Source organism: Mus pahari, chromosome 2 (genome assembly GCF_900095145.1).
Source record: "Mus pahari chromosome 2, PAHARI_EIJ_v1.1, whole genome shotgun sequence".
Lineage (NCBI taxonomy): Eukaryota > Metazoa > Chordata > Mammalia > Rodentia > Muridae > Mus > Mus pahari.
Genome location: NC_034591.1, coordinates 138,811,357 through 138,820,343, shown reverse-complemented (window position 1 = coordinate 138,820,343; position 8,987 = coordinate 138,811,357). Strand labels below are relative to the sequence as shown.

The 8,987-nt window shown below is 37.6% G+C and overlaps 1 pseudogene; it reads right to left on the bottom strand.

Annotated features, from left to right (window-relative positions):
- The window catches only part of LOC110317082, a 444,133-nt pseudogene that overhangs the window by 433,981 nt on the left and 1,165 nt on the right, over window positions 1-8,987 (bottom strand).

The window sequence follows — 8,987 nt, the reverse complement described above, 5'->3', positions numbered from 1 at the left end:
GAGAGAGAGAGAGAGAGAGAGAGAGAGAGAGAGAGAGCAGCCATGGCCAAGAGGAGAGAAAGGGAAAAGAGAAAGAGAGAAGAAAGGATAGAGTAAGAGGGAGCCAGCAGGAGGGAGAGAGAGGAAGAGTGAGGGGAGAGAACAAGAGGATGAGGAGGGGCCAAGCAGCCCCTCTTGTGGTGGGCTGTTACCCTTACTGTTGCTAGGTAAGTGGGGAGGAGTGTAGCCTGAAGGTCAGAAGCTATGTGTCATAGTTAGTGGTATTCCATTCAATCCATATTCATCTTACAGAAACTGTTTTGTTTCAATTGGGGTTCGGGTCTGATTTTAAAGATGAGGTCTTTCTATATAGCCCAGGCTGGCTTCAAACTCATGAAGGCATACACACTGGAAAATAGTCGTGGATAACAATTTCTAGCCTTCTAGAGCTATGTGTTCTTTCTAGGATCTGTTTATCAAAATAAAACAAACTATTGGCATCAAATGTGCCAAAAATACCTTAAAATATACCATATTTACTCTTGCCCAAGGCATTTGAGTTGTATTCTATAGTTTCTTCACAAAACAATGAAAACAACAATAAAAAAGATATGACTGTCAAAGGAACTGAATATTATTAATTGAAAGTGCTTAAATTGGGAAAACCATTTTTTCAACATCATGCTTGTTTTCTCACAGAAATATTAGGTCAACTTTAAACATCACAATGTGTTTTATTTTAATTATATCTCTAATTTGAGAGTAACTATGAAAGTTCATGAAACAAAATGCAGAACTTATAAGCCAGAACCCCACTCTCTAGGAAAACACAAGGCCAGCTATTGCTACCTTCCATGGGAGAGGAGCCTGGAATACACTTTTATCCAGCAAGCCTCCTTCCACTCTGACTGACAGCTCCTTGTGGAGTGCCTGGGCAATGGCATACACAGCAGCATAGACTCTGTAGCTCGAAGGTGAGGTATTCATATCCCAAACATGCAGAGGTTGTGTGCTCAGGCTGCCATTTGGCTCACATTGACCTGGTTCCCTGACTCCATGCTGACAGAAAACAGGACACACAAATAAGATCGACCACATCTCTTGGATAAAGTTATCGTGAGGGTATTTTCTAGGTTGAACATTTCTGAGAAAATCCTTGAATCCCAGTACTTGATCCATGCGAACAGAAAATGATAATCCTCCAACAGAGATTATATGACTCTGATGTTGGTGAAATCCCAATCATAAGTTTTGATCCAGACATTACAAAAAGTAATATAGTGAATGATCATATCGACAAACCTCAGAAGAGAATATGTGTCACTAAATGCAATGATAACATGTGTCAGTGTGAATCTTTACATAAAACGTTTCCTGTTTACTGTGTCCTTAGCAGGAAATTCTGGAACTTTTTCTGCAAATGCAATTCCTTGGTTCTTCATCTCTTCTGTGATGTCCCTATGGAAGAATTCTCCCCTCATATCATCTGGAACCACCAGGCCAACCCAGACCCAAGTGAGGTATAGCAGCAGTTGAATAATTCCCTTATATAGAGCTGCATTGTGCGCAGGAAACTGGTAAGGAGACTGGAGCTGGACTCTGGTCCCAAGACTCTGGTCAAAAGGAGCATAGCTGATCTAAACAGAAAGTTACCACTAAAATATTACAATTATGTTTATTCTCAAATGATTTAGTTTACATCTTCTCTTAATGCACTCTTGGACAAACTAAGCAGTTAAGTAACTATACTAAGAAATACCAGTTTTTTACATTTTTTTAAAGATATATTTATTTATTATATGTAAGTACACTGTAGTTCTCTTCAGACACACCAGAAGAGGGTGTCAGATCTCATTACGGATGGTTGTGAGCCACCATGTGGTTGCTGGGATTTGAACTCGGGACCTTTGGAAGAGCAGTCTTAACCGCTGAGCCATCTCACCAGCCCCCAGTTTGTTACTTATGATCCATCACTTACTTTTTAGTCCTTACATGAAGTATATTTTTTTCTTTTCACTTTTATAAAATGTATCAAACAGGGTTAGAGAGTGTCTATCTCCTTCTCTAAGTTCAGGCAATACCAGTCAAATAAGTGCATTTACAAATCTGTCATTTTCTGTACCAAAACTTTCCTCCTCCTCATATGGAAGTGGAGAAATAATACTAAAGGCCTTTTACTTGAAGTCACAAATCCATAACTGATTACCCAATAAAGAATCTAAGAAGCATTTTAAAATCCACTAGTGAAGTCTGTATTTCCCTACATGTTCCTTTGTTTTTGTCTTTCTGCTTAATACAAGCTTGCTTACGATAGAAGGCTAAATATCTACCTCAATGAATGTTGTAAAATTCCTATTTATTAGTAGCCTCTGGTCACTCGCATCACATTGCTATCCTTCTTACCAGAAAACTTTAATTGGCATGAGTGCTCTGTCATTCCTATACATTTTATGGCATCTCCTCTGGGGTTGGGAGTGGTCTAGATTATTAATTTGCCAAATCAAATGACCAATTGTTAAATTCACTTCGCTTATTGAAATGAAACAATACATTTCTTTAAAATGAAGAGTCCCCGGATTTTTTTTTCTTTGATCAAGGAATGTATTTCAAGGTTTGGACACTACCAGTCTGCCTTACTGAATCTTCTAGCTTTCTCTACACTAGTAGTATCAGAATGTCCCAGTGTCCCGTGGCTCAGATGGGGACTCAATCCCCCTTTTGACACAAATTCTCTAAATAATATCCTAAAATCAGATGCCCACTAGGTCATACCCTTATCCACAGCTGACACCCTGGCTCTATTCATTGACTTCTCGCCAATTTGAATGTTAGTGAATACTTACTGAATCCAAAATCATGGTAATTAAATACAGACACCCAATACATGTCAATTGACTGAAAGAGAGGGGTAGAAAGGAACACGGAGGAGAAATAGGAAAGAAGAAATTAGAAAATGAAGTAAACATGAGTACATTGAGGTAGGAAAGTGTAGCATAAAGAAATACTCAATATTTACAAATACCCAAATTAAACAATTTCTTTGAGACAGGTTTTCTCAGTATAGCCCTAGCTGTCCTGGAACTCACTCTGTAGATCAGTCTGGCCTCAAATTCAGAAATCCACCTGCCTCTGCCTCCCAAGTTCTGGGATTAAAGGCATGTGCCACCACTGCCTGGCTCAAATTAAACAATTTAAATAGATGATACAACATGATATAATTTTTTATAATACTAAACATTGATAATGAGCTCATGAGGCCCATGAAACTAGCTTATAATTGTGTTTACTTAAAATATTCCAAAATCTGAAGAACTACTGTTAAACCATAAATTTAAAAATTATGTTTTTGAAATGTGACAAAAATGCATCCGAAAGATAAGGCAAGAGTCTGTGGTAGAAAGACCTGTTGTCCTGCTGACAGGACAAGCCCAGGCTTCTTTCAGGTCTCCAATCCAGATGTTGCTCTCAGGAAGACAGCTGCTCCTCCAGGGAGATGAGCTGACCAAACACAAGAGCTTTAGCTTGTCACTCCCCATGACTGAGAGAGCAGTGGCAGGCTGCCATCTCAGGAGAGAACTGATCATCTAACACTGACCTCCTGAGTCTGAGAATGGGAAGTAACAGAACCCCACAGAGCCTGCGGGCAGAAGAACAGGCCTGGATGAGGCTGCCTCAGGTTGCAGGTGTGGAAATGGAATGTCACAATGGAAACAAACTGAATACTTAGGTTGTAAGGGACTTGGATCAGGCAGTTTATGGAGAGAGGATTTAGTTCACTGTCTTGCTGACTAGGAGTTGACCTCAGGATCACACTATAACTGTGGAATCTGATAGCCCAAAGCCTGAGGGGACTGAAGAGTAAACTATAATGCTATACATGCATGAAGATGCCATAATAAATCCACTTTGTACACGAACTTAAAATTATATGTGATATATATATATAATGGTGATGGGGAGGAGGCTCTGTGGGTTGGAAGTGCTTGCTTTCCAATCATTAGGGCCTTTATTAGAATCCTAAGCATCTCCATAACAAGTCAGAGATGCCTGCATTTTTATATCCCAAAGAGCAGAGTAGAGGCAGATAAGTCCTAAGACCTTGCTTAAGAGTCAGTCCAGAATCTCAAGCTTCTGGTTCAGTGAAAAACCCTGATTTAAAGCAGCAGTGTAGGTAGAGGAGGAAGAATCTCTGGTCTCTATGTGTGGGTTTTTCTGACATACCTACCTGCACACCTGACACACATCATACCCACAGGTACAACATGCCAGACACATACACATGCACCCACACATACACATACATTACACAATCATGAAGAGAGAGGGGGGAGAGAGAGAGAGAATCATTGGAATGATAAAAGAAATCCTAGTCAGGGGAAAGTAATAAAACACTGAACTAAAAGCTGAAAGAGTTGGAAGAATTTTGTTCAAAGAGCAGAACAGCAAGATGGGAGGGTATATGCAGCATCGGGATCCAGACAGTAAGAACAAAGAGCATGTGAATGGCCATAATAAAATCTATGCATCATATGCTGACAAAAAAAATAATTCTAAGGATTGAAGTTGAATTTCCAGCAACTGTGTCAGATGGTTCATAACCTACCTCTCTCTCTCTCTCTCTCTCTCTCTCTCTCTCTCTCTCTCTCTCTCTCTCTCTCTTCCGAGCCCCCCTCTCTTCTGAGCCCCTCTATGCACAATATTAAAAATAATAAAAAAGCATTGACCTGAAAGGAGTACATGGCTCAATTAAAAGATATACAAGTAAAACAAAAAGAAATATCCATGCCAGAAGTCTCCCAGCTCAAACACAGAGACCAAAGAAATATGAACTCCCAAAGCAGTGTGACATCTCAAATATCATTACTCCTTAACTACTGAATATAGGGATATTGATATGGATAGAATGCCAGATGAAACATTCAAAATTTACAAGTAAAACTACAAACAAAGGGCCAGAGAGTATTCACTTTTGCCATTAACTTTTAGTTTGAAATCCTAGCAAAATCAATGTAGTAAGAAAAAACACACAAATAGGGTAAGAAGAAGGTAAATTATTCCTGCCTGCATATAATATGTTTATGTCTGAATGTTTTCTCATGGGATTTCCATGGAACTTTAAGTATGACTCTCTCAGACCATATATACACTTTCATCAAAGTAACAGAACACAAAATAGATATCGAAACTAGTAGCTTTCTATATATCAATAATGAATCTGTAGAGACAGAAATAATGAAAGTATTACCATGTGCAATAAAAAAGCACCTAGGAATAAGCCTGAGCAAAGAGGTGGACAACTCTAAAGGCATTAAAGATGGGACTAGAAATTGGATAAATGTTAATGCATACAGATTGGCCAAATTAATATTACAAATATGCCAAAATGATATATTAAGTGTAATTCTAATCCATCTTCCTATGAATCTTTTCACAAAACTAGCAAAGGCAATTCTAAAATTCATGTGGAAACACAAAGACCCCAACTTGGCAAAGCCATCCTAAATAGAGAGGGTACTGGTACATGTTTTCAACACCAGATCTCAAACTTTACTACGGATCCATAGTAACATATCACTCAGGTGTTGGCATAAGATAAACCTTTTGACAAACTAAAGACAAGACCAGTAAGTCAACTCACAGAGCTTAAGTCAAACATATTTTTTGGAGAAAAGACAATCACTTCCACAAATTGCTAGAGAAATTGAATATCTAGTCAAATGTAGAAAAGTTAAGAAAGAGTTACCTGTCTCTCTACCCTGTGCAAAAATCAATTCGAAGCAACTCATGGCAGCAAAACAGAATAGAGAGCTGTTAGGTGAGAGACTGGAAAACAGTGAGAAGCAGGTAAGAAGATTTGTGACAAGAATAAGTGTAGTACAATTATATATATGCATTTCTTATAAATAATGATATTCATTATAAATATCATAATAAGCATATGTTCAAAGTCAAATATTTAAAAGAAGAAATAAAATTCATTCATAAAAAAGCATAAAAGTAAACATTGGTCAGGCACAGTCATACATGCCTTTAATCCCAGCCCTGGACAAGCAAAGGCAGAAGAATTTCTGTGAGGCTGTCCTAGGCCACATAGGAAATTCAAGACAATCAAGACTACATAGTAAGAACCTGTTTCAAAAGTAAACAAATAGGTAAAATTTAAAAACAAAATTGCAGCCTAATGCATTTGACAAAGATTTTGAGATACTTCATGAATATAGAAACAGTTAGTATCAGAACTGTTATTTGCAAACTTAAATTTCTAAAGAGCCCTTATCAAGTTTTTTACTAAGTAGGATGCATTTGAATTATAAATGCTGCTACTCTAGCATTGTTTATAAGAAATCATTACTGATCAACAGAAAGAATTTTAAAGGCAAAAATTAAAACATTAATGCCAACAGAGGAAAATTGCAAACACTCCCAACAACTGGTCAGAGTGTATCTGACTCACAGTTCTTTGGAAAGGTAAATGCAATGTGACAATGTGAGCTGATACCACAGTAAAAGAATCAGGAAAATGTCCACAGTAGTTACCGTGAAGATACATTAGTAGAATTATTATACTCCTCATGCTTTGCGATGCTCTAAAACTGGATACAAAAGAAAGTCAGTATTAACAATGGTACAAGGCGAACAACATTTTCTTGGAGTGGTTAGAATACAGGTTGTCATTACTTTATCTATAGTTTTCAAATTTAAAGATTTTTAAATTAAATTTGTTATACAAACATGATTTCATGTTATGAATAAATTATACTTTATAGTTAAAATGATAATTAACAGTAAATTTTTAAGTAGTTCCATACCTAATCAACAAACATTAACTGAATTAACAAGCATTTCTTACTATATTACTATGTTTAACCTACAGAACCATGATTCTTTGCATACCTGTGGGATGTCGTAGAGACTTAGAATTCGGGAGATCTGAGTTGATATTCCTGTTGAAATGCCTCCTATCACTGCAACGAGCTCTTCAGTCTTTTCAGGCCTGCAGCTGTAGTTAGGAATTGGGGGGGAGGGGGAGGCTCCCTCCTGAGAGCAAAGCCATAGAACTTCCAATGGCCTTCATCTCAAGATAGTCAACATTGAAGAGATAGAATCCCAGAGACATATTGAATAGAATATGTGGGTCCTTGTTGATTTTTTCTATAGCAAAAACCATTGCCAATATGTGTTGATAATGTTTGGTAAGATGACTATGATGAAATATTATAAAGATAATTTTTGTGTTCTTTCTAATATTAATTTTTAATTAAAATATAATTACACGATTTACCTTCCTTTCTTTTCTCCTTGTAGATCTTCTCATGGTCCCTCTTAAACTCTGGATTTTTATTTTTAATAATCTAAGTCATTGTATTAGTCAGGGTTCTCTAGAGTCACAGAACTTACAGATAGTCTCTATATAGTAAAGGAATTTATTGATGACTTACAGTCTGCAGTCCAAATCCCAACAATGGTTCAGTAGTAGCTGTGAATAGAAGTCCAAGGATCTAGCAGTTGCTGAGTCCCACACGGCAAGAAGGCAAAAGAGTGAGAGCCAGACTCACTTCTTCCAATGTCCTTATATGGTCCCCAGCAGAAGGTATAGCCCAGATTAAAGGTGTGTGCCACCACACCTTTAATCCCCAATGACCTTGGACTCGGAGATCTCCCTGTCTTAATCTTCTGGATTCAATCACCACTGTGTCTCAAGATCTCCATCCCAAGATCCAGATCAGAAACTTCTATCTCCCAGCCTCCAGATTAGGTTCACTGGTGAGCCTTCCAATTCTGGATTGTAGTTCATTTCAAATATAGTCAAGTTGACAACCAGGAATAGCCACTACAGTCATATAAAGAATATACACAATAATCCAAGAAATAAACAGGATATTCTATATTAAAAATGTAGAAGAATTAGTGTTAAAAATGAAGATTCATAGTACAACTTATTTACAAATTTTGCTTTTGAGTTTTTTTTTTTGAGACAGTGTCTCACTATTCAACCCAGGCTGGACAGAAACTCACTATGTAGACTAAGTTAACCGCAGTCTCATAGAGATCCATCTGCCTCTGCTTCTCAAGTTGTGGTATTAAACATTTGCACCAACACATACTTTTGAATATACAATTTTCACATTTTACTGTGCAATTTGTGTCTGAGAAACTGAAATGGAGGAGTAAAGCATGTGGAAAATAGAAAACATTAAAACTTAGTGTTTCTTGTGGTCTTCGAAAGTACAATAAACCTCAGGAAAATACACAGTGCTTGATCAACCATAGCAAGTTTAAAAAGTGTCAAGTCAATTTAAACAGGAAAAATAAAGTGTTTTCAGTACAATACACTAAATATCTACGAAGAAAAATTGTTTCTGACTTCAAAGTGCTTTCAATACCTTCTTACATATTTAAGAGACTTCCACATGTGTGGAGGAGACACACAGAGAGAAAGTCATGGATGATTAGCTCTTGGCATTTGGTGGCTACTGGGAAACAAAGAGTCAGTTTCCTTCCCAGAAGTTTAGTTTGCCCATGCTCTAGATGACGTCCTATACTCCTGTAGTACTGGCATGCCTAAATGAATTTAGTAGATTAAAAAGTGAGATCGAGTCAGAATAGATAAAGTTGAGAAAGAGAGAGAGAGTGAGAGACAGAGAGGCAGAGCGAGCATAAACTTGAGAGACAGGAGACAGTGGACTTTGGGGTGGGAGGAAGCAGTAGAGGAGGGTTTAGTCAACATATATTGTGTATATGTATGAAATCCTAAAGCAATATTTTTTAAATTAGAAAAGGAAACACTTACGCACAAAGAAATTCTGATAAATAGGATGCATCTTTTTTTATTATTATTATTTTCTTTATTTACATTTCAAATGCTATCCCGAAAGTTTCCTATACCCCTCCCCCCCACCTCTGCTCCCCTACTCACCCACTCCCACTACTTGGCCCAGGCCTTGCCTTGTGCTGGGTCATATAAAGTTTGCAAGACCAAGGGGCCTCTACTCCCAGTGATGGCCGAT